At 44.9% G+C, this 18,717-nt stretch overlaps 1 protein-coding gene and 1 long non-coding RNA gene across 8 annotated transcripts in view; one reads left to right on the forward strand and one right to left on the reverse strand.

Moving 5' to 3' along the window:
- The window catches only part of SLC4A4 (solute carrier family 4 member 4), a 355,256-nt gene that overhangs the window by 62,416 nt on the left and 274,123 nt on the right, over positions 1-18,717 (forward strand). The gene's annotated exons all lie outside the window — the stretch shown is intronic.
- LOC308485464 overlaps positions 1-18,717 on the reverse strand; it is a 57,954-nt gene that overhangs the window by 16,341 nt on the left and 22,896 nt on the right. For 2 of the 3 annotated variants that reach the window (XR_013990533.1, XR_013990534.1), the window contains 2 exons: positions 16,865-16,971; positions 10,696-11,209 (listed from right to left, as the gene is read on the reverse strand). This is a non-coding gene — a long non-coding RNA (uncharacterized lncRNA). Of the gene's footprint in view, positions 1-10,695; positions 11,210-16,864; positions 16,972-18,717 lie in introns of those variants that run through there. The other variant, XR_013990532.1, reaches the window with a different exon arrangement.

Here is an 18,717-nt window from a genome sequence, read left to right on the forward strand (position 1 = left end):
CTGATCTAAACCATGGTTAAGGATCTTCCTTCCGCAAACTAGGAGCAGGAAACCATGGTTTGAAGTGGGTTATATCTGAACCATGGTTTGAAGTGGATTTTTGTTTCCTATTTGCGCTGCACCAAGCATACCATGGTTAAAACCAGTTTGTCTACTTTTCCAGTCTCTCTGCTTGCAAGGTGATAACCTGGCCACTATGGTTTGTCCATAATCACACTGTGTATGTGCAGACTTTAGTTTGGGAATAGTCCATGTGGTGCCCTCTTCATGATGCTAGACTCCCAGGCAGCACGGTGAATCAGTCGTCTGAAATGATGAGAACTGTTGTCCAGCGACATTGGTAGAGTACCTTGTTGACTCACCCTGGCTTATAGCTTCATTGTAGTTCACTGTATTTTATTTAAAGCTGCTTTTACCCCCACTCTTCATGCCAAACTAAAATAGATGCAATCACACAAACCCATTAATACATGTGGTGATGTTGATGATCGTGGGTCATTTTGACCTTACTTTTTTATTTTTGGATAGTTGGAGCCAGGGGATTCATTGACATTTCTGGTGTCTGAAGGAACACTAGTTCGTCTCAATTATCAGGCATTATTTACCATGTTGTCTGTGGAGCAAGCCAGCACAACTCATGACCTACCAAGCAGAGCTGTACCCATGATAATCCTGTCTGCTTATTTTCCTACCTAGGAGTGCATAAACAGGTGTTGTCTAATACTTAGGAAGGGGCATGTTAGATAGCTGTTTTTAGTGTGGATGCTCACTAGTAGTACAGGCTTGCTGTAGAGATTACCACTGAGCACAATTGACTTAAAGTGGGAAGGACCCTGTAGTAAACATTTCATTGCTGTGCTTGATCTTTGCCGATCAATTATATTTCCTTTAAAAGCACAACGCTTACCAAATGTTTCTTCATCTTCAGCCCCTCCGATAAGCAGATAATAAAATTTCTACATAAGGAGCTGAGGTGCTGTGAAAATGGGTTGGTTCAGACATAACACTAAACTGCTTCGAGGTTTGTTTGCTTTTAAAACAATCAAGCAGTGTTTGAATTTTATGAAATGAAGAAGAAACAAACCATAGTTTAGTGGTGCATGAGCAAGCTTCAGTCTTGTTGAGTTTCAAACCAAGGGGATATTAAACTGAAAGTAAGTACTAATGAAGGCCTTCTCCTAGCTGTGTGGGAGGAGGATGGGGGATTTGAAATTCTACCGCTGTGCAGGAGGAGAAGAAATGCGGAACCCCAATCCATCACTTGGGCTCTTTCCAACTTGTGCACATACTGGTAAACCATGGTTAGCATTCTGTGTGAACCAGCCCAATGAGGATGAGCCACGGCAAGCCGTGAGCTCCCCACTTCCCTCTCCTCTGGTGTGGCTGTGAGGAGGACATGGGATGCATCCCCTACTGTTTTAGATTAATCGTAGTTTAGTGTATATTATGCAAACTCTAAACTGCCATTGTTAACTATGGTTTGTCGAAACAAGGCAACTGCCTAAACCATGGTTGGAAGCTGGCCTGTTTCAGCAAATGATAGTTAACGTTAACCGCAGTTTGGTTGGTTTGGGTTAACTTAAAAATGAAACTAAAGCTTCTGAGCTCCTCCTTGCACTGTATTAGAAGAGGGAGGGGCAGAGTGCACGAGACCTTTCTATGGCTTAGTATTGCATGTGGAACCAGCTTAATGTTTGCAGAAGAAATATTAAAGGCTTTCTCAAATACTTCATCTTGGGAGCCGTGCCCACTCATGCCCTGATTTCTCAGCCAACTCGTCGTAAAGGTCCTGGTGTGCCTTTTCATTTTGGGCTGTGCTGTACATCTCATGTATGCTGCCATTTGAACCCAGTCACCTGGCTCTGCCTGACCTTAAATGAACTCAAAAAAGTGTATAGCTTGACATCTGAGAGAGAGCAACACAAAACATGCTGTCTTTCTGAGCTGTAAAAGCCAAGTTCACACACCTCTGTAGCAGAGGTTCCTGCTTTGCAAATACTTCACCAAGCCCCCTCTTCCCGCCCCCACTCTGTGTCCCTGGTATGTAGGGCTACAGCCTTGATTAATTGGTTGGATTCGTTGATTGAAAACTTTCTAATCGACTAAAAAGCAGTCCCTGATCAGCAAGGCAACCCATTTCGTTAACCATGTCAATTACAGTGGTATCTTGGTTCTCGAATTTAATTCGTACCGGAAGTCCGTTTGACTCCCGAAATGGTTCAGGAACCAAGGTGTGGTTTCCGATTGGCTGCAGGAGCTTCCTGCACTCAATTGGAAGCCGCAGAAATCGGTCAGACGTTTGGCTTCCGAAAAAACGTTCGCAAACTGGAACACTCACTTCCGGGTTTGCAGTGCTCGGGACCCAAGCCATTTGACTACCAAGGTACCACTGTACTCTTAATTTAAATACTTGTAAAATATGAGATGGCAGGCATTCTCTCTTAAGAGGCGTCACCTCCTTCACTGTTAAACAGGAGGGAATTCCTCTTCTGAGATGGTACGTGCAATTAAAATGTGCTCTTTGAGATTAAAAACGATGAAAGTACTCTGTTTTAAAATTCAGAGCTAGTCTTAACACAAGCATACATTTAATCAATTAAGCCTTTTGGTGAAATCAGCTAAGGTCGCAGTCTTTTATACTAAATGCAGTGGGACTTATTTCTGAGTCCAACATGACCTCCGTTCTTCTAACTGGAAACCTGTAGAATGCTTCCAAAATGTGCCATGGGGGAATTAAAAACTGGTTATATTTTTGGTTTTAAGAAACAACCAGGTCTTGGAGCCATTACAGCAAGCAATAATTTCTCAAAGGTCACTATATTGTTATGGGCAAACCATTAAGTGATTAAATTTCATAGGGACATTTGCTCCCTGCAGAGCAGAAAATTGGCTATCCCCTTGTCTGCTTCCGGCAGGGTGCGTGGCAGCTAGTTGTGTTGCTTCCGGTCACCTGGGGTGTGGGGAGGGAATTGACCCGCTTGACAGGGGCTGTGGATTGATTGTAGCAGCATCAGCATCATAATCAGGGATACGATCGGGTAGCTTGGCCAGCAAACCACCTTAACAGAGCTGTTGGCAATTCAGTAGTGCTGGGAACTTGAGAGCCGTTATATCGTATACGGAGAACGCATCGCATAAATGAATCATTTCACTGATCATTTTCGTCTCCCAGGCCGATTGTTTTGTGGGTTTGGGTCTACAAAGGAAATTACTTCATTTGTGTACTGGTTTCATTTCCTCCACTGCCACCCCACACTTCCATTTGCTTGAAGCTGGACCTCACCCACCTTTCCCTTTTCCCGTTTGGCACTTTGCACGGCTTTTCTTTGTGATGGAAAGGGGTGCGGGGGAAGGAAAGAAATGAAAATGCTGGAAGGCAGCGCTGAGCTAGCCAAGCAATTGGCGGACTGATTGAGCTGGAAAAGGCCACACTTGGCTTCCATTTTTGATTCATTGCCCTCACGCCATCAATTTTGGAAGGCCTCTAATTAAAGCCTTGTGGTGGGTGGCTTTTGAGAGAGGCTGTTAGGAAGATTCCTTGCATCTAGTCAGGCCATTGACCTGCCTAGCTTAATACAGTGGTACCTCGGGTTACAGACACTTCAGGTTACAGATGCTTTAGGTCACAGACTCTGCTAACCCAGAAATAGTACCTTGGGTTAAGAACTTTGCTTCAGGATGAGAACAGAAATTGTGCTCCGGCGGCATGGCGGCAGCGGGAGGCCCCATTAGCTAAAGTGGTGCTTTAGGTTAAGAACAGTTTTAGTTTAAGAACAGACCTCCAGAACGAATTAAGTTCTTAACCCAAGGTACCACTGTATTGCCTACATGGATTGGTCTCACAGCTCTGAAATCACCTCTTTCGCACAATATGTTTTATGTCATCAATTGCAAAGGAGAATTTGATACCCTTCAACCGTCCTGATTTCCCTGGGACACCCTGGAATTACAGAAGCCATCCTGGCTTCTGATTGGATTCCAGAATGTCCCATTTCCCCCCTCCAAACTCAGGGAGGAAAATGAGCTGTCTCCTGCAGAGGTGTATTGCTCTCACATGAGTAAGCTGGCTCTTGCAAGAGCGTGATACCAAAAGATGCGCATCCCGATTTTTGCCACTGGAATTTGGAGGGCATGGAATTTTCACCATATATCACATCAGATCCAGATTCCGTGGTGAAATCCGGAACCACTTTCTCTGCCTCACGCTGCTACCTGTGTTCCCACCCACCCAATTAAACTCAACACCTACAGAGATTTATAAGAGCACCCACACTAAGGGGAGCTTCAGGGTTTATGTAGAATTAAAGGGGACAATGCGTGTCATGTAAGGATTATAATACGTTTGCTATTTTTAGTTCTCTCTGGATAATGCCCCTTCTATTTATAGGTCTCCAGTATTCCTTGTTGTGTTCAGAGTGGCACACTTGAGTGCCTGTGTGTGGAAAAGGGCTTTGTGACAAGGCCTTGGTGAAAATGGCGCCTTCTCCGATGAATGGGTAGGTCTAGAAATGCCATTCTAGAGGAAGGGTTCGCCTTTGAACCATGCGAATTAATTTCAGCTCATTTCAGCAGAGGAAGCAAGCCGCCCTCTGAGTCTAACTGAGGCCTCCTCAAGGGAAGGGGAAACATTTGGTCCCCTAGACATTGCTAGACTACAACTCCCACCATCCCTGACCAGGGGATGGTCTCTCTGAGACTGAAGGGAGTTTGGCGTGGAGAATCACAGGTTCCCCATCTGTGCCACAGAAGCGGCACGCCTGCATTTCTCATGCCTTTCCTTTCTTTCCAAGAGGAGATTTGGAGAGCCCATTGGTAGGGCATGCACTTTGCATGCAGAAGGTCCCAGGTTCCATCCCTGACACACCCAGCTAAAAATACATTGGAGAGCAGAACTTGGGGACAAACTCTGCCTGACACCTGGAGAGTCACTGATGGACCAGTGGTTTTATTGCTACTAGGAAGTATTGTATACAGTCGTACCTTGGTTTTCGAACAGCTTGGACGTTTGGCTCCTGAACACCGCAAACCCAGAAGTGACTGTTCTGGTTTGCAAACTCTTTTGGGAAACCAAACATCCGGCGGGGCTTCTGCGGTTTCCGATTGGCTGCAGGAGCTTCCTGGAGCAAATCAGAAGCTGCGCTTGGGTTTCTGAACATTTTGGAAGTAGAATGGACTTCTGGAACCGATTCCATTTGACTTCCAAGGTATGACTGTATATATATGACTGTATTTGCACAAGCAAATGCAGGAAGCAGTGATGGCCACCAACTTGGATGGCTTTAAAAGAGGATTAGCCGAATTCATGGAGGATAAGGCTACTGGTGGCCACTAGCCATGGTTGTTATGTTCTGCCTTCATGGTCCGAAGCTTCTGAATACCACTTGCTGGAAAACGCAGGAAGAGAGAGTGCTCTTGTGCTCAGGTCTAGCTTGTAGACTTTCCATGAGCATCTGATTGGCCACTATGAGATGATGGACTGGATGAGCCACTGGCCTGATCTAGCAGATTCTTGTTATGGTCTTACGCTCTTATGATGCACGCTTGTGATTCTATCCAATGAACTGCTTCAGTGTAACACGCCGTTCAAAAGCAGCACACAGACTGCAGCCTGATATAAGCCCTTTGAAACCAACCCAAAGGTTGAATAAAAAACGAGCCCCCTCCACACTTTCACAGCACATGGGAAGACCTCTTAACTGGCAGTTCCCTCTTCTAATCCTGTCTCAAACTGCTAGCATGTGTGGCTATAATTACCTAAGCCACCTTAATTCTTTGACTAATTCTGCTCTGTGTGTGTTCACGTGAAACTGCTGAGGGACAGAAAAAGTCAGAGGAATTTGCTGTGCTGAGAAGGAGGTTAAAACAAAAGCAGGCAAGAAGAAGAAGAAAAATCCTTCTTGAGTAAAGTTCTGCTTGTAAGCCAAAGAGATTTTACATGCGCTCAGAAATGACACAGCTGATAGCTAGCATTGCTCACCCCACTCGTTTGGATTAAGCATTCTCTGTCCAAATCTCCTGAGAAGCGTGGGAAAGCTTAGAAACTACCTCGCCAATCCTACCAGTTGCTCCATCAGCAAATTGGTGTAGCACGTAAGAACGCAGGGAAGTAGGAAACTGCCTTCACACTTGAATCAGAACATTGGTCCACCTAGTTCAGTATTGTCTCCCCAGGGTCTCGGATAGAAGCCTTTTCCAGCGATATTCCTAACTCAGCATAGTTGAGCGTGAGGCAAAATATTCCTGCATTGCAGGGGGTTGGACTAGATGACTCATGTGGTCCCTTCCAATGCTACAAATTGGATGATTCTGCTTGGAGATGTTAGGGAATGAACCCGGGTGCTTCTGCACGCACTGTTGTTGAGATGCTTGGGAGAGAGGCTGCAAGCCGCTTTAGAGAACAATAAGCGGTGCTTAACAGTGCTTTCTCAAAGTAGTAGTAGTATTATTTTTTGTCATCGTGAGAATTCACAAGATTCCTGAAAACCAAAAGGATTTGTTTTGCTCTGCAAAATCTTTTATAAGTCAGGTCTCATGCCTTTGCAGATTATGAAGAGGCTGACTTAGAGACTTTGGACACGTGGGAACTTGTGTGTTTGTGTTTGCCTGCTTACAGCTGTACAATATGACCCTCATTTTTGTGTGAGTAGAAGGTAGGCATTTTGAGAACACACTCCCTTGCTCAAATCTAAACCTCTAGGTATCTTCTTATTGGTAAATGGAGAAGCAGATGACATTGACCTCCCTCTCGAGTAGGAAGTATGGGGCTTGTTTATTTATTTAAACCATATTTAACCTGGTCTTCAGCTGGGAAGTATCGCTGAGTGGCTTGTGAAGGTCTACTGTTAAAATGGGCCTTGCACTCAGGCGTACAGAACTTTAAAGTGAGTCCAGTTACTTTTTGGGCTCTCCTACAGGCAGGAGTAATTCAAGGATTTCCAGTTATTCCCTTCCAGCATGGAAGGAAAGCTGCTGGCCTGTGGCTTGGCTGTGAGTTCGAGCTAACGTTTATTCTGTGTTACTTGCAAGATGCCTCCAAAGTTTTCTTTGAAAAATAATGAATGAAGCCTTCCAGGTGTAAGCGCAACGCTCTTCCCTGGTGGTTTGTAAGCCAATAGCAAACCATGGTTTCACATCAGGGTTTGTTGCCAGTAAACAAACCATGGTTAATTGCTAGTAAACAAACTATGGCTAGTCTACTGGGCTAGGTTCAATTGCTCAACAAACCACACTTTGGCTGCATAAAATGTGGTTTTAAGTGTGTACCAGGCCATTGATAGACCTATCTTCCATGAACTTGTCTAATCGTTCTCAGAAGGCACCTGAATCAATGACTGACAGCACTAATAATTGCTATTGTGGTTAAAACATATACTTCTTGTGTCTGGTTGTAGTATTCAGCTGCCTTCTTTTCCCTCCTGGCCCTTAGAAGCAGCACTCCCTCTGCTTCTGCTGACTTTTGAGTGTGTCCTTACTCTTTTCCGTCAAACTGGGCCTGTGCTTAGTGAATTGAAATTGATTTATTTGCCAACTCAAGTGGCAGATAAAACCTGCATGATCTGTATAGATCAACCGAAGCTGGACACAGAGGCACAAGTGCTGTGCTGAGAGGCGTTGTTGCATGAGATGTACATATTAATTTTATTTTCTTGCATTGCCACTTCTGGCCAAAGCAGTTCCCAACCCCCTGCAAAACCTACCAGAAACAACAGTGGAACGAATCTGTACCCCACAGAAAACAAAACACCTCTTTTATACCTCTTTCAGCTTGACCCATCAAAACGAAGACAATGATTGTTAGTCTCCAGCTTCATTCTGTAGCTTAAGCTTTCAGAATTGGGATTTCTTATGTCTTTAATTAAATGGCTTCTTCAAGTTGCAGGTCGTGGGTGGTTCTGCTAAAGAGAAAAATGCAGAAGCAAAGTCTCTGCATCATTGTGAGTGGCTTAGGTAAGAAGGTTCTCCTGCTGAATGAAAAAAGGCTGGCACTTCTGAGAACAGCTCTGAAGAGCAGTAAGAAGGTGGTTCGGAGGAGGGAAGATTGTTCTTGCAAGAGCATCATACACGTGTTCCTGGGAGGTGGGGGCCGGAATTACCTCTGTGACCTACTAACCTCCTCTGGTCTGCCGTGTTCTTTCTGAGCGCAGATGGTAGCCTTGTGGGTTAATTACTGCCTTACCGCTGCACTAAGATGCTGCGAGTAGATGTCATAGTGAAATTGTGTGTGTGTGTGTGTGTGTGTGTGTGTGTGTATAGACCTGATTTCTACAAAGAGTTTGGGAATAAAACAACCTGACATATAATGTGTATGGCACAGTGTGCAGAAAGCATGTTGTAGCATGGAAGCAGTCACATTTTTGGACAAATGCTGTTCTCCGTTTAGAGAACGTATCCGGTCATTTCAGCGGTGGCTCCTCAGTTGTCGAGGTTCTCTTGAACTGGAATATTTGACCGTTCAACACATTATAGAAATGTTGTGATGGAGCAGGTAAGGGGAGCGAGGGTTCTCTTCCCATAAAAATAGTCCTGCTTGAATTCAGTGGGTGCAAAATGGCAAAGGGCAGCAAAATCTCAATGCTGTTATTTCCTAATGGGAAATCTTTGCTTATTTGCCCATACCTGGAACGGAAAGCAATCCAGCCGATATTCAAAAACGGTTTTCACTGTTGCTTTTTCTTTCTGTACACAAATGATGCCTAACTTGATTATGTCTCTCCTTCCCTATTTGTGTTGTGTTCCCTTTGCGTTGAAATGAATGTGGTGGAAGAGCATAAGGCAATGCAACTTGCGCAATTAACAAAATTGATTACATCACTGGTATAAGTTATGTGCTTCCACCACAACAGACAGCGAGACAGTTAACGTAGTTTTTTGGTAGAAGACAAACCGCAGTGGAATGGAAACAGCACTGCATGTGATCGATACAGGGCAGAATGGAAAAACAATGACTTATTACAACCCCAGGACACAGAAGCCTGGGAACCATAGTTTGCCTCCACAGAGCTACAGTTCCCAGCATATTCTGCAAGCTTTAGATGCTTCTTTGGGGGGGAAGGCACATGCTTTAAATGTTTGCTGTCTATGCATCCAGAGACCAACACATTCATTCAACTCAGGATCACTTTAAAATAAACAAATCTGCACTCTGCAATAGACAGGGCTCCCCGATCAAAGGGGATGTCAGAGTATTCAGCCCTCCCTGCACAGAAGGAGTACCAACAGTTTGCACAGTGGAGCCTTGATATGGTGACTTGCAGTGGCATCCAAGGGAACAGAGCCTTGTTGACAGCCGTATCATTGTCTGAATCATAATAATTACGTGCTTATTGATTCAGGTGAGTGTGGGTGTTCCTGGGAAGTTTGTGAAGGCCTTGAGTCATAAAGACAACAGGTAAAACATGCACAAGGAGGTGCCATTCTCCAAGCTGAGAGGGGTTTGATATCTTTTTCCAAAAGGGTCACAGTGAGAGTAAAGGCAGTTTCTGAATAATGAATGCCAGGTGGGGTGGGTGAGTCACAGCTGCATCTTCCAGATTTCTCCCCTGCTCCCAAGATGGATTGTGGTGTTCAGAATGAAACACAGAAAACTGCCTTACACAGAGTCAGACCATTGGTCTGTCCAGCTTAGTCCTGTCTATGCACTGATTGGATCTCTCCAGGGTTTGGGGCAAGAGTTTTTTCCCCAAACTGCTGGAGATTGAACCAGCGTCTTTTGCATATAAATGGTCTACCACTGAGCCCTTGAGATTTCTTTCAGTGTGCCTAGAGCAGGGTTATTTTGATTATGTATTTTGTGGCTTTATATTTTGATTTTATTCTCTGAACCTCCCTGAGACCTGGGTATAGGGCAGGATATAAATTCAATATATAACGACAACAACAACAATAATAATAATTATCCAACAAGGTTCCTAATGTCCCTGGACTACAACTCCCATTAGTTTCAGCCAGCATGGCCAATGGTCAGGAATGATGGGAGTTGTAGTCAAACACACCTGGAGGGCACAACATTGGTGGCCCCTGGTCTAAAGGCTAGACTAGCAAGCCATCATGTGTTGTGACCTGCAGGATGACCTCAAGTAAGCACAATATGCCAAGGGTTGAATCTTGGGCAGTGTCTGATAGTCACTTGTGGCGGGTTAAGCTTAGACAGGGAGCTTTGTTGTGGAGATGGGAACAAGTTAAACCAGGGCGGTCCAACTTTTCACACCAAGTGGACTGCAAGAGTACTTCAACGTGGAACCTGCAGGCCACACAATGCCTGGCTGCCTAATGGGGTTGGGTAGCAAGGCAAAAAATTGACTCTCCCCCCAGCCCTTGCACTACCTTCCCAGAGTCGGTTAAACTTTGGGGAAGGAGGTGCAATGCTCTGTCAGGGTCTTCGAGTCCTTCCAGTTCGTTCCCCAAGCTGGGAAAGTGCTCACTAGGGTTTGGGAAGGAGCTGGAAGGACACTGACAAGAGTTCTTATGCCTCCTTCCCAGTGCCCAGCGCCTCAGTTACCTGGCTTTGGGAAGGCAGCATGAGGGCTCGGGGGGGGGGCATCAAATGTTGCCAAGAGATTCCAAAATGGTCCGCGAGGGCCCTTGGACCACTCTGAGTTAAACTAATAGAAAAGTAGATAGGCTCTCTGAACATTAAATACCAATTGTGGTTTTTCATCAGTCTATCTTTTCATCAGTTGGTTTTTCACCAACTATCATGGCTCACACGCCACAGAGAACCCTGGGAAACTGGTAGTTGAAAACAGCATTCACTGTAGGAGAACCCTGACCCCCATCCTAGTATTGCAGCCTCCAGATTTTACTGTGGTGGGGACATGACTATCAAATAATTTTTTTGTAGATATGTCTGTTGGATTTTTCCACCAACAAATCTCAGGGCAGTCCTTGTGGGTTTTCTGCATTGCTGAGTGCTCAATTGCTGGCTCTACATAAATATTTACTTTGTGGGAAAAGTCTTGGGAATTCAAACAGAGGTGTTGATATTCTGATAAGGGAAACCCAAGTGTGTGTGTGTGTGTGTGTGTGTGTGCATTTTGTGTGGCATTTCCCCATTGTCTATAGATTTGGTCTGAGTGACAGTCTCACAAGATATCCTTTGCAGGACTTACTGTAAACTGATCTTGGAATGATGAGCAGATGGAAAGATGAGTAGAGCTGCCTTTTCATGGGAGAGTTGACCATGAGCTTTATATAGCTTTGATGCTTCTCTCTTGAAAGAGAGTAAGATTTCAGTGTTTTCCCTAGTGATCCCTTTTGTAGCTCACTCTGATTTCCAGTGCTTCCCCCTGTTATTTTGTGTGAAAATAACCAGCCCTTTGGTTATTTTGGAACCCATTTCCTTGCAGAAAGGGAGTTAGGGTGATGACACACTGTCACTGCAGGGTGCAACCTTCATAGCGGATCAGATTTAGGTTGGGGTCGATTCTTTTTCTCCATCATGGCTGAGCCAATGTCCCCACCTGCTGTTAAAGTTAAATGACCCTGCTGGTTAATGCTCTCATGGGCAAGAAAAAGAAGCTCTCCTTTCCTTTTGCTCCTTGTGTTTTTGGTGTGAAGTTGGAGGGATTCCTTACAGACACAGGTGATAAAAAGGGCTCGGTTTTCTTTCTGGATAATAGGCCTTTATAACCCTGTTGAAAATGGACCTAAGGATACTAATGTGAGCCTGTGCATAGTTTTTTTTGCAAATCATTTAGCATGAGATTGCAGCTGCAAACATGCCTCCTTTAAAGCAAGTTCTCTTTGACTCTGTGGTGCAACTTAAATACAATACAAGCAATTTTGCAATTAAATTTTAAGCAGAACTGATGACTCCCCATGAAAGGGTTCCCCATGCTGGTGGGATTTTTGGCTTTTCCGTGTATATATTCCTTAACTGAGCACAGTGCATATTATATGCCGAATATGCACGTGTTAATTGCTGATCTTCCTTCACAGCAGAGTTGGCCCACCTGTGGCTCTCTAGATGTTGTTGGACCCCCACTCTCATCAACCTCAGCCAGCATGGCCAATTGTGTCAGAGATGACACATTTTGCAGCAACATTTTGGAGCTTCCAGGTTGGTTACCCCACAATTTGTACTGGGCCTTCTCGGTAGTGGCGCCTTCCCTGTGGAACACCCTCCCACCAGATGTCAAAGAGAACAACAACTACCAGGCTTTTAGAAGACATCTGAAGGCAGCCCTGTTTAAGGAAGCTTTTAATGTTTGATGTATCACAGTATTTTAATATTCTTTTGGAAGCCGCCCAGAGTGGCCGGGGAAGCCCAGCCAGATGGGCGGGGTATAAATAATAAATTATTATTATTATTATTATTACTGTTTGTACAAATTTGTACAGTTGCGCCCCCCCCCCCCCAGTCCTCCTCTAAGTAGTTTGTGCTTCTCTGGTCTTCTCCGATCTTCTATCCTGAATCAGTGTATTCTAGACCAAACGCATTCCTGGGTCCTGTGTGTCTAACCTATCTGAAGCTTTCAAGGAATGCTCAAGAATAAGCAGAAATGGGAATCAGTGGGGATAGATCCATGCTGGAAGGAAAGCATAAATGATTTCATGTTAGCATCTTATCTGATAAGTTTGCAAATGTTTCATTGATAAAAAAAAAATCTAAGACGTGTGCCCAGTTAGCCTTGAACTCTTGATAATCATACCTGAGTACGCTTGTACGGTTGTTTTTGTTTCTAGATGGAAGTTAATCAGAAACTGTGGCTGCTATAGTTAAATTCATGTGTCATTTTCTTAGTAGAAAATGCCTCTGTGATCAAGCACAGCAGTCACACATACAAGAAGCGGGTATAGTTTTAGCTGATTATGGGGCTGACTAAACCTTGCAATTAGGGCCAAATTGTGTTAGGCAGCAGCAGCAGCAACAAAAATTTGTGCCAATGTGAGTTCAGGAGTGATGATCTAGGAACTCCAAATTCAAATAACAATATTTGCTGTCGACTTAGGGATGACTTAGAGTTGACCAATATCTCTACTTCCACCAGGAATAGCATTGCCAGCTGATCAGAGGTTTCACCTTCTCCTGTACTTTTACCAGAAGCTTGATCTGCTTGAATTGGCAGATAAAGCTTTTCATGAGACACAAAGGAAAAACCTTAGCCTGGTTTGGACATGATGATAAACCAGAAGTAGCTAACCTCTGGTCTTCTAAATGTTGCACTGTTACTTCTGATATTCCTGACCGTTGGCCATGATGAGAGTTATCATCCAACAACATATGGAGGGCCACAGGTTAGCCATTCCTTCACTTAAACCATAGCTCAGGATTGCTTGTCTTTTTGGGGACTAACTACAGTTTAGTGTTATGTCCAACATGGGCAAATGTGGTTAACTTTATGATGTGTTGAAACATGTAAAGTTCAAACCATGGTTTATGAAGCTGAATTGTTTCAAACCCACTTCTTATAGTTAGCATTAGCTTTGTCCTACACTAGAAATGCAGAAAAGTTAATGTTAATTATGGTATAAGAAGTAGGTTTGTTGCCCCATGCAGATCTGGCCAGCTGGTGATCTGCAAGCTTTGTCTACTTCTTCCCACTCTTCTTTTCACTCACCTAGAAGTGCTCCTTCATGTGGTCATGGGGGGAGGCCTCTGGGGCAACATTATGTTTCCTGCTGATCAAGGTCCCTAACAGTTAAGAAGCTGAATCTCCCATCCTGCTGTTCGCCTGGCCAGTGCTGTTCTCCAAGGATTGCCCAGGCCTAGAGTGGTTTCGGAAAGTTGTGTGCCATTTTCCAGCTGACCAGTTTGCATTTCCCACAAGGAAGTGGGAGGTTAAGACCTTGCTTTTCCTAATTTGAGAGCTGTTTCTGTCTGCCCTGTCCAATGCATTTGCTGGAGGGGCAGAGTATTGTCTTGAGGTGGGTGGGCATCCAACAGAATGGGAAGTTGTGGACTCTCTTTGGTGGAGGTTTTGAAGCAGAGGTTGGATGACCACATGTCATGGATGCTTTAGCTGAGATTCCTGCATTGCAGGGGGTTGGACTAGATGACCCTTGGGGTCCTTTCCAACTCTATGGTTTTTTTTATGAAACATAAAAGTCTATGGAAACATTTGCTTCATATTATGGTGGCCCCAGATGGGCTAGAATTTTTGCTAACTGAATGCCTAGGGAAATCTTTTTGCTTGAAGCCACATGGTATCTAGACAGTATTAGGAGTTAGGTGCTTTAATTTGTTCCCTGAGTTGGCACGGGGAATTTGGGATTAGCCAAGGTTCGTCACTGACACACAGCAGTGTGTTAGAACCGGTATTCTCTGAAAGCTTTTTGATATCTTTAGTCAATGAGTAATACGCTGTGTTGTAATTGTTTTAGTATGCCTTATCTTATAAGGCTATCATTTGTTTTCTCATTTGGAGGATACAGTCATGTAGGGCAAGGCCAGATAGCTCTTAAAACACGACCTCAGCATTGGGTACGCTTGTAAGAACAAATGCACTTGCTTTAAAAAAATTAATGACAGCACACGTGGTAATTTTCCACAGCACTCACCTGTTTCAGCATGCGCTATCGTGATCCTCGAGGCCACTTCATATGGTACTGTGTATCAGTGTTAGAGACTCAGCTATATAAGCCAGGCACCAAATGGCTCCTTAAACCAGGGTTACTTTTGCCAAAACAGAATGTCTAGTTGCCATTTGGGGGCCATGTGTATTTTTCAGTACGACTTTTTGGTTCCTGAAATTTGATCTGATTGTGCAGGTAAAAATATCGCAGATAGAATTCTACGGGATGTGTTGCTAGTGCTTGAAAATGGTCAAGATCCAGAGATCCCCAGGAATGTACCTCCAGATGGTGGAGACGTCAGGTGCCATCCTGCCGCCAGGTCATCTTTACTTGGTCGCAAGTGGCTGATAGCCAGGTGCAAAATGCACCTGGTGAATTTTAAACGCTGCTGTGCATAGAAGTTCCTTTTCATTGCTATGCTACACAGGCCATGTGCCCATCTGCCTTTGCTTCTGTATTTATTTAGTACATTCCCTTTTCCCTATGCTGTGGCCCTGAGCACCTGCTTTTAATTAAGAAAGAGGCACAGCAGCCCCTAAGGTCAATTAATCTCATGTGTGGCTTGGCCCTATCAGACCTGTGGTTTTGGCTTATGGTTCAGTGGTTAAAAGTTACAACTAGTGACTGTGTACGAGGGTTAGCACAGTGGCTGAGTGTGCCAGCTGGAAGTTCTCTGTTTTGGCCTTCCCCATTTGCTTAGTAGCCTTTAAAAGCAATCCAGCCCCTTCTTATGCTCGGCTCGGGGCTTGGACTGAGCAGAGCTCTCTCCACTGAGCTGCTCTTCTGCTAGTCACCCAACATGAGGGTTGGTAGGGTACACACTGGCAGATCCCAGCAGAAAGCCCTGATGGAGGAGATAGGGTAGGGCTGAGTCAGCCCAGAATCCACTCTATCCTGATCTGGTCTCGCTGCTGGCACACAGTGGCATCATTGGCCCTGATCTGGGCTTGACCACTACATCAGCCTGGAGCTGGTGTTGGCCTCAGGGCTGATTGCCCCACACCTTCTGAGTGGCTGGGCTCAGCATACACTTTGCAGTGACCTGCTGAGAGTGGGTCAGGGTTTGGATTATGCCCTTAGACAAGCTGCCTCCTCCAAGCTTCAGTTTCCCCACCTGCAATGTAGGATAATAATACTCACCCCTTACAGGGCTGCTCTTTTGGTTACGGAGATAATGTACAGTTGTACCTTGGAAGTCGAACGGAATCCGTTCCGGAAGACTGTTCAACTTCCAGAACCAAATTGCAGCTTCTGATTGGCTGCAGGAAGTCCCCTCGGATGTTCAGATTCCAAAAGAATATTCGCAAACTGGAACAATCACTTCTGGGTTTGTGGTGTTCGGGAGCCAAAACGTTCGAGTTCCAGGGCATTCAGGATCCAAGGTACAACTGTATATTAAATAGCTTGAATGCTCTAAAGTGATGCAATGCACTGTTATAATTTAGCCTCTACACATAAATTCACCTGGATTCAGATTTAGTTCCAAGCAGCTGAGACAGCATCTTCCTGTTTTGACGCTCCCCAGGGAACCCCCTCCTGCAACAGCCCATCGATTCTCAGGATGTGCAAATCTATGCAAGGTCAAACTTTCCACGACCCCCTAGCAATTCTGGTGAAAGCCAAGTAAATGGACGAGGGGACCAGTGCCAAAGCGGTAGTGGCTGAACCAAGCTAAGAAATCCCTACCTAGGGGACATGTACAAGCTGTGCACTAATCTATTCTAGAAATAGCACCATGCAGGGATCCAGAGCCACTTGTTGAGTTTTGGTTTCCACATGGCAGCTGTCAGATCTTGCATGGTGTCAGTCCCACTGGGGAGGGAAACTCAAGTATAGGGTTGTCTACTCTGTAAAGAATCATGCAATCTGGGAAATCGATCCGCTAAGCAATTCTTTGTTGCAACTCCCCTGTGTGGAGCCGTGGAAGGCAGCTGCCATTGGGCTGTGTTGACCGTGTGAACTGACACTCATTGTTGCTATTAAAAAGATTGTAAAGGTAAAGGGACCCCTGACCATTAGGTCCAGTCGTGGCCGACTCTGGGGTTGCGACGCTCATCTCACTTTATTGGCCGAGGGAGCCGGCGTACAGCTTCCAGGTCATGTGGCCAGCATGACTAAGCCGCTTCTGGCGAACCAGAGCAGCACACAGAAACACCGTTTACCTTCCCGTCGCAGCGGTGCCTATTTATCTACTTGCACTTTGACGTGTTTTTGAACTGCTAGGTTGGCAGGAGCAGGGACTGAGCAACGGGAGCTCACCCGTTGAACCGCTGACCTTCTGATTGGCAAGTCCTAGGCTCTGTGGTTTAACCCACAGCGCCACCTGCATCCTTAAAAAGATTGTAGTTACCTGGAAACACTGGCTGCTTGTTCTGGTTTGGGCTCAATAATGCTGATTCAGTGTGGCTTCACCCCCTTCCTGTTCCAAAAGGCCTACTCTTCAGCATCAACATGGGTCTTTAAAAAGAGAAAGAAGAAGTAATTAGAATCATTGCCAGTATCCTCAAGGCAGCGCTGGAGACTAGGAATGAGCAAGTAAACAAAGCTTGAACCTTGAATGTCCCTCTCTGCACACTATTTGCAGTCGGTGAGAATGGGCAGGGGCGTATCAGGGAATTTCAGTTGTGTGTGTGAAAGGGAGGTTACTGGTGGCGAGTCTTCTGACTGCTGGGGGGCAGGATTGCCCCACAAATACCCTTGTGAATAGGTTACTTTTGGGGAGGGTGCTAGCAGAACTAGCGGCAGTGGAAAATGGGAGCTGGAGGGAATTGCAACATGTTTTTCCTCTCTCCTGCAATTACTCCTCCAAAATTTCCCCTTGAAAATTCTGCCCTGAGCTCTTGACTCAGCCCTAGGCATACTGCAGCCTCATCTGTGGTTAATGCGTAGCATTTGGGGAGTTGTGAGGAGGGGGAATATGAATTTGGATTGAATTGAATTCCCTGCCCCTTGGTTATGATTCCACCTGTGGACTTAAAAAAGGAAACAAACATTGGCTAACCAAATTGGGCTTGTGGGAGATGGGAAATGGTTGGTTCACATTGCAACTGAACGACAAGCTCTTTGGGTACAGATAAGCTAAGTCATTAGTCTTCCAGTCTCAAAATGAGGATAATCAAAGCAGTCTACTTTACAGGGCTCTTTGTAAAGATTACTAAGATTGCATGAAAGGCCCTTTGAACAATTGAAGTGTGCTATGTGTGTACTTTGCGAACACTCAATTTGTATAGTACATTTGCACCTTGTGACTATTTTGAACATTTTTACACAAATCATCGCTGATGATTTCAAAGAACGTGGAATGTTTTGTTTTTTTTTACACTGAAGGAATGAAAGAATGAGAGAGACCCATTTTCCATGACCACAGAAAATCCTGCCTAAGCCCTGTCTGACTTTTGCACATATATGGGCAATGCCTGGTGATACCATCAGCCACAGGGTCTAGAAACATGCAATATTTTTTTTTTTTTTAGATTAAGAAGCTGAAGTTAGTAGTATGCACAGTTCTGTGCTGGACAGCAGATTCTGCCATTGAGTGAAACTTCTATGGGTTCATCACCACGTGCCCTTCCGAACGTGATAGATACCTATTGCTTTCCTGACATGTTCTGTCACTTTATATAGTGTAGACATAATGAATACTTGGTGTAGGAGACCACCTGGGGACATTGAATATGCCACCCCCAGTCTTTCACCAATGGGTGAGAAAGAAGCGTATTAAATGAATAAAAACATAGCAGGGAAGGGTGGAGACCAGTCAGCATTAGCATCTAGAACAGTGTCCTTCAACCTTGGCTCCTTAGGTTGGCTCCCATCATCCTTGACCATTGGCTAAGCTATAACTGAGGATGATGGGAGTTGTAGTCCAACAACATCTAGGGGCTAAAGGCTGTAGAACACTGATCCAAAAACAAATACAGAACTTTATGCTGCATGTGTCTGGTGGATGTCAGAGCACTGTAGGTGCACATCTTTTCTAGTACAATTGCTCCATCTGAAAAGCTGCCTTGGGTTCTCTGGGCTTTTAAGCTGCTTTCCTGAAGGAAGCCACACACCCCTAAATTCCTAGCCAGTGTATCTCCTTGGGCTGTCACGTGCCCAGTGCACTCATTCCCATTTTTGTTGAATAAGGACTTTCTCTTGGATGCAGCTTGTCTGACCTTCCTAAAGCAATTATTGTGTTGCAGTGCATCCACGAGAGGG

Source organism: Podarcis pityusensis (assembly GCF_964106645.2).
Source record: "Podarcis pityusensis genome assembly, chromosome: 9".
In the NCBI taxonomy this organism is placed as follows: Eukaryota; Metazoa; Chordata; class Lepidosauria; order Squamata; family Lacertidae; genus Podarcis; species Podarcis pityusensis.